At 41.2% G+C, this 7,620-nt stretch overlaps 1 long non-coding RNA gene across 1 annotated transcript in view; it reads right to left on the reverse strand.

Annotated features, from left to right (window-relative positions):
• The window catches only part of LOC116673066 (uncharacterized), a 14,997-nt gene that overhangs the window by 5,579 nt on the left and 1,798 nt on the right, over positions 1-7,620 (reverse strand). Inside the window, exon 2 of the long non-coding RNA XR_004327733.1 lies at positions 3,004-3,005. This is a non-coding gene — a long non-coding RNA (uncharacterized LOC116673066). The remainder of the gene's footprint in view (positions 1-3,003; positions 3,006-7,620) is intronic.

Genomic DNA, 7,620 nt, shown 5'->3' on the forward strand with positions numbered 1-7,620 from the left:
AACAGGCTATCCCCAGAAGGAGCCCACACTGACACCAGTAGCTTTTACAGAAGCGGCTCGACTGCATCAGCTTCCATTATTCATGCTCTACTCAGCTGCTTCAATCCGGCCCAGACCGCTCACCTTACACATTACGCATTCATTCACAGTAGCGTTTACTCAAACACACCGTCAGGCACAGTGTGTTCTGCCTTTGGGCGAACACACTAACACAAACTTACTAACCTTTCAAATGACTGTTTTATCAGATGGGTAATGTGACGAACACAATTGTTTATTGTTCAAATTTATGTGACAGCTGACAAGTGGGATTAGTATTTTGATTTATGAATCCCCTAGGTATAGCCTATAACTGAGTGAGTGAAGGGGAACTGGATTGTTGTCAAGCTTATTTCAAGTTACTCTGAATGTGGATAACATGAAGGTAAAACTGGTTGTAGGACACAACTTCAACCTTTGTAGCCTTTTTATTCCAAAATGAAGATTTTAAAGCAACCTATTTCTTAACTCTTCAAAGTGACCATTAGCAGAAAATAGCACTTTATTTTTAAGTATACACATTAAAACGGAATCATAGTACACATTGGAAAGAGAGTCACTCTAAAATATTGCAAGATGGTAAAACTCACTGAAAACATGCACTTTTCACACAGATCTTGCTCTGCTCATTAATGTGTGTAAGAAGACATGCCTGGCCTTTCCAACCGCTCAGCGCTCCACCCCTCTTTTTCTTCCTCAGGGAACTCTCACATACTTTTCCTATCAGGTGTCTTTTATCCTTGCGCATTCTCGCGCACACACGCAACTAATTAATGTTCCTGCTCCTTTTCTCATGACTTTAGACGTAAAGCTTCCCTCTCATCTTGTGCCAGCTAATTGTTGGTGGCTGTTATAAACACACACACACTGATCCTTGTATAACCTAACACCTCTGAGATGTTGGTGGGATCTGCGCATTCTGAATTTTTATGGTGAGAATGACAATCAGTGCATTTTCCCTTGACAGGTATGGGTCAGATTGCCTCAGCTAAATATAATACACAACAATCAGGCCTGAGGCAGGCCCTGACCTTTGCATGCATGTAGCTTGTGTATTATATTTAGCTGAGGCAATCTTTATCTCTTATGCAGGCCACAACACTGAAACTGTATTTTTTGCTTTTTTTTTTTTAAAGATTATTTTTTTGGGGCTTTTCCACTTTTATTAGATAGGACAACTAGGTGAAAAAGGTGAGAGAGAGAAGACATGCAGGAAATCACAGGTCAGATTCAAACCCTGGACCTCTGCATTGAGGCATAAAACTCCCAAGTATATGTGCGCCTGTTCTACCCACTGTTCCAACCCAGCCACCGAAACAAACGCTTTGTTCATATAAGCTTGTTTTTTTTGAGTTTACAAACTGCTGCAGGCTTCTGATTATCCTGCGCCTGCCAAAATGAATTGACTGGCCAAACAGACCGTTTGAATGTCAAGGCTACATTTATCCAGTGCGAGGCACACTGTGTGTCTCTGTCTGTCCCCTTTGAGAATGAGGTCTGGAATGTCACCAATGTGAACCAAAACTAGGCCAAGCACAGATGGACCTACTGCTTTGCAGGCTTGCCAACATGTCATAGGGAGTGATTGTGTTGCATTAAGAACCGTGTGTGCCACAGCTTGCTGTTTAAGTTGCAGAATTCACAACTTAAAAAGTGCTATCTTTTATTGGCATCAACGGGTTGTCCTGGGACATGTCCGTAAATTACTCTGTGATTCATCATGTCACACAGTAATGTGCGGCGTGCTCAAACCACATGACTAAAGGCCCTAACAGACCACCGCTGGCCAATGGCGAGCCGTCGGTGAGCGTCTGTCGCCCTAGTTTGGCATTAGCCCTATGGTACTAGTTGGCCCTTGTCAGCAACATTTTGGCCGATTGAGCATGTGTTCAAGTGCAATATTTTGACCCAGACACTTGACGCGATGCAACAGTTGGCCTTCATTGCTGCTAGTTTGGTGTGTCTGGGCCATAACAGGAAAAGGAAATGGCTAACAATGCCAGCCCCCAGAGGGTTAACTGGCCGTTGTAGCTGTACAGTACATATGTCTATTTATATTTATAACAAACACCAAGGTTATTCACACTGATGTCTAGAAAACAAATGAGTTTAATTTCAGTTCAACATCCACCCACTTTAATCCCCTCTACATTTTAAGATTGGGTCTCCTTCTTGCTGAGTAGCTCCATCATCCTTCTGACCCATTTATCTGCAGGACTCTGCCCAGGTAAATCTGCACTGATATCATTATGTTTCCATTAAAGTCCCCTAGTGTATCCAGGGCAGATACATTTAGGCCAAAAAACCTTCCAACTGCACAGATGAGACTCGCAATTTAGGAGAAAAAAAAAGCTTTTGGAATTGGATCCATATTGGGATTAGCATTACAATGCAAATAGGAGGTTCAAGGTTGAATGGTTTCAGGTTACATTTATTTGGATAAGATGATTAAAATTGCCAATTGGAAGCCATTTTTCTACAGTTGACTGCATATCATACTGATGATAATGCTTGCCGTGTAGCTCTACATGTCTAATTAGTACCAATGAAAAGCATTTATGGCGCAATTGAATTTATTGAGCAGGGATAGTAAAAAAGTAACAACCATCTGCCATGTTGCATTTCCTCCGCAGTAACGAGCATGTCTAATGTTATTTGCCCAGTGCTATCTTCATGAAGAGCAAATGTAGCACTTGGGCCTTATTTCAGCTTTAATGGAGCAACGTAGGAGACCGAACCTGGCCGCCTCCTTCAGTATGTACAGTATGTGTGCACCTGTGGGTTCTTATGTCTCTATCTGCATCTGCATGCTTTTTTTCTGACTTTAATGCCTGACATTTCAGCTGCAATGCACTTGTTGGAGGCTACCTGACATTTACATGTGGGCAGCTATTAGTGTTTAAACTAAATATTACTACAACCGAGATCAACAGACACTGACCAGACGTGGGCGCCGTGAGCTACCACTCCCCTTCCTTTCTCTCTGACTTGCTTAACGCTCTGCCTTTTCTTTCTCTCCTTCTGCGCCAAGCGGCATACGAGCACAAAACCAGGCGGTCAGTTACGGCGGGAGCAAGACGGAGCAAGAGTGTCAACATGTAGTAAAGAGCAGAAAGCCCACTGTCTGGAAAGATTGAAGGAGGGAGACAGTGAGGGAAGAGAAATCAAATGAGGAAAAAAGATATAAAAAGAAACTGACAGAGATTGAGAAAGTGAAAGAGGCCAAATAAAAAAGACAAAAATAGACACAGAGACAGTCATAAAAGGCACAAGAGGAAGCCAGACAAGGTACAAAATAGAGCCAAGGGAGCACACATGACACATGACTAAACAGAAGGAGAAACGTGTCTTTTTTTCTTTCGCCGAGAGGATTTCCTCGAAAGGGCATAACCACATAGTTTATATTCTGTTCCCGACACAGACACGTGTTCACAAAGGCATCATTAAAGGAAAACTCTTAAAATTTTAAAAGGGCAATCACATTTAATTCTTGTTTCTGTTCACTAGTTCAACACATGCAGAGGACGGGGAAAATAGTATATCTGCGTCTGTTTTTGTCTCTTCACTCTGTACTCTGACTTCTAAGGGAAATTGAGGTCAGTCTGTATGTTCTTATATCTTCATCCATTAGGACTCTTGGTCATGAAAACATTGCACTCACCACATCCATCCTATAGATTTGGGAAACATATACTCTGGCGAGAACAGTTTATGCTTCCAAGCTCTTAAGTTTGACAGAATCATCACAAAAACTCATGTGACTCCACTCTAAAATAAACACCAAAAGTCCCTGAGAATCTCCAAAGCTTTAGCAAACACACCAACAGTTATTGAGCAATTAGCTAAAACTCTTTATAGTAGCAAGGTCATTGTAGTCAGGTCTGGTTAAACGTAGTTTGCTCTTACTGGTGAATTGCCATGCATATTTTGTCCATAGCAAATCCCCGCCAATCGGTCCTAAAACGTCCCAGTTAGCGAGTAAATGCAGTAAACATATTCTTTGTAAATCTTTACAATCATTCACCAAATTAACCAAGCAGGCTTGCCTTGTTGCATGATCCAAATTGTCTCAAAAACGTGCCATTTTCAACCTTAAAGTTGCTCAGAAGTTCCGGTTAATATTGCTCAATCAAACCGGAGTTTAAAATTAACTCAAAGAAAGTGGTTAAGTGAGGGACATCTGGCAGAAACTCTCTTGGGAATGAAATGTCGTCAGTACAGACTAGGGCGGGGGCGTTCAACATTTTTTAAGCCGAGGAACCCTTAACTGAAAGATAGATGGATCAGGGACCTCCTGCCACATATACAGTATATTGTATCGAAATAAGTTGCAAATTAAACTGGGCCTACAACAACGTGGAGGGCGGCCTAAAGCCTTTATACCTTTTTTGCATAGAATGCTAACCAATAAAATAGCCTAATAACAACTTGCCTGGTTTTATAAATCATGCTGTAATGTTAAACATACATGTGGCACAGTGAGTCCTCAGGATAAAATGTATCGGTTGATGGCTACCATGGTGACTACCTTAACTATAGGCCAGTAAGCCGATCATCAGTGGAGATTTATATTTGCTAGTAATATGTTATGTTCATGTTAACACGTTTTAATTTTTGAAAAAACCTAAAACTTTGGAGGCCCCCCTGCATTGACTCTGAGGACCCCAAAGGGGTCCTGGACCCCCTGTTGAAGATCCCTGGACTAGGGGATCACTGAAGTGAAGGACTGACCCATGCTAGAAAACACCCAGTCTGGTAAATACCTTTAATGTATATTGATATTTAACTCATCAGTGAATTTGAAAAGGCCAATAGACATGGGGCAGCTGGGGCTCAGGAGTTAGAGCGGGTTGTCCATAGATCATGTGGGAGGATGGATGGGTGGGTGGTACCCTAACCAGCGCCTCCTGTCCTCAAGCATCCTTGAGCAACACACTGAACATGCAATTGCTCTTGATAACCATGGCAGCCACTATTAGTGGATGAACGCATAGGCAAATGAGAGGCACATTGTAAAGCGCTTTAGTCTAAAATCACAGTACAAACGCAGTCCATTTACTTTTTAAAAGGTGTGATATGCGTCATAACGCAATCCTGAGAAACAGACGTCATTTTTAAAGTTTCCATTTGAATCTAAATCAATCCAGCGGCCCAGGCTTTGTGCCTGACCCCAGCCAGTCCTGACAGCAGCGTCAGACACTGTCTTTATCACTCTGTCAGGATGAATCGGGGGAGAGAGTGAAGTGGAGAGAAATCACCTGGAATCTTATTAAGTCCAATAGCTTTAGTGTGTGTGGAGAGCAGAGTGTGCAGGCCAGGTCCCAGGGGAGGAACTGTGGCTCGGATTAGTTAACCCCGTCTTACCCAGACTGATGCTCGGCCTTCATCCCCGCAGCAGTAAGCTCTTAATGAGTTCGCTGCCTACTTCTCTTTTTTTTTTCCTCTCCCTGTGTTTCCATTCATCCTGTGTATCCGTGTTTTTTCTTACTGGTCATTTGTCCCTCTTCTTATCTTCTTTTTTTCCACAGTTACCATGTTTCTTTTCAAACAGTATAGCTCTTTACCTCCTCCCATAGAACCCTTTTTATTTCTTCCTCCTCTTTCTCCCCTACCCCACCCCCACCTCCACCTCACAGCATATGTTCTTCTCCCGGGTCAGGATTAGGGCCTTTTCTTGTTAGTCGATTAGAGAGAGACGCAGAGTGACAGAGAGCAAAAAAGAAGGAAGAGTGATACATTGCATGATCTTTTTTTCTAAGCCTACAACAGGTCATGGGAAATTATTCATTTAGTTGTTCAGTTTTATCAATTGAATAATCATAGTCACATAAGGCTGGATCTCAGGGTGAAAGAGGCGCGGTTTGATTGTCAAGTAACACAAACAAATAGGAAACTAAAAGGTCTGTTTCATCAACGTTGCTACCAAATCAATGCTTTAACCATAATTATTTATATAGCACTTTACAGCAAACAGCAGGTATCCAAAGTGCTTAACATCAGGAACCAAGAGTAAAACACACATCAAACAATAGAAAGAATGAACATAGAAAACAGTAAAATCAAAGAAATAAATAAAAGAATGAAATTGTCATGTTTTAAAACCCAGACTAAACAGATACGTTTTGAGTTTGTAATAGTGCGAGAATCAGGGGGTAACTTGTTTCAGAGTCTCGGGGAAGCCACTGCAAAAGCCTGATCCCCACCCCCACCGTTTATGCTTGGACCTTGGGACTTCTAAAACTCGCTTATTTGAAGAATGCAGTGACCGGTTGTGCTACCATAAAGTTAAAATGTCAGACAAATACTCTAGGGCCAGACCATTTAAGGCCTTGAAAACAAACAACATCTTAAAATCTATTCTAATGTGTGCACATCTAGATGTATTTGTTAAAAAGCGAGCAGCAGCATTTTGCACAAGTTCAAGACGTGAGATGGAGGTCTAATTCAGACCAAAATAAAGACCATTACAGTAGTCCAACTGAACTTTTCTAGATCTTGCCTGTTAAGGAAGGGCTTAACTTTAGCCGGGAGACGAAGCTGGAAAAAGCTCATTCTAACAACGTTACTGATCCGAAATTTCACGCTGCAATCAAAAGTACCCCCTAAGTTTTTGACAGCTGACCTAGTGTAAGATACCTGAGCTCCCAAACTCAATGCTGGACCATTTTAGCGTGCCTGAAGTACTGAAACTAATACGCTTTGTTTTATCTTCATTCAAATTAAGAAAGTTTTCCGAAAGCCACAACTTACTATCGGTGATGATTTGATTTGATCATCTAAGTAACAATGAAATGACAGGTTGTGCTTTCCGAAAAATCACAAATCCTATGATAAAAATGGCTTGCAAGTGTCACTAGCAGCTACTTCATGTACACTGTAGCTGACTGGATTGAACTCTCTCCAGGGGTCTGTCTGACAGTCTGTTACTGAGTTTCAGTGGGACCCTTGAAAAACCTCCTCTAAAACACCTCAATGTTTCTGTGTGCAATGCAGTCTGCATCACAAGCAATGTAATAATGAACTATGTGTTATACATGGATTAAAAAAACAGAGCAACGCCTCTGTCCCAATACACATACTTGTGTACTACACATACTCCACATGAAAATAATAAATAGGGAAATTCTTCTGGAATCTTGCCAGGAAATCAATAGGAAATTACAGTCCCATGAAATAAAGTGATGCCAAATGCTGGCTTCTTTTGGTGGTAACTAGTAAGTTAACATGTATGTTTCTTTGACATGTAGGTTACTTGTGATCTCTTACATTTTTTATTTTATTTTAAATTATCAGATGCAATTAATTATTGTTTCATTTTTAGTGCATTCTGGCATGCACAAAAGAACATTTGACCAATGTCAAAAAATACTGTGTGAAGGTGTACAAGTGTATAAATACAGTCATCACTGTCAGACCAACCCCCATGACACCCTGCATTACATACTACGTGAAAAACTATAAACGTACATAATATTAACTTTTGTTGGTTGACTCTCAGTCTACAATCTCTCTGTGTTCAGAGAGAATACTATGTGAACACGTTGATTCCATACAAAGTTAAATGGAAAGACGCACTTAGAC

The sequence above is a fragment of the Etheostoma spectabile genome, chromosome 23, assembly GCF_008692095.1.
Source record: "Etheostoma spectabile isolate EspeVRDwgs_2016 chromosome 23, UIUC_Espe_1.0, whole genome shotgun sequence".
Classification (NCBI taxonomy): Eukaryota; Metazoa; Chordata; class Actinopteri; order Perciformes; family Percidae; genus Etheostoma; species Etheostoma spectabile.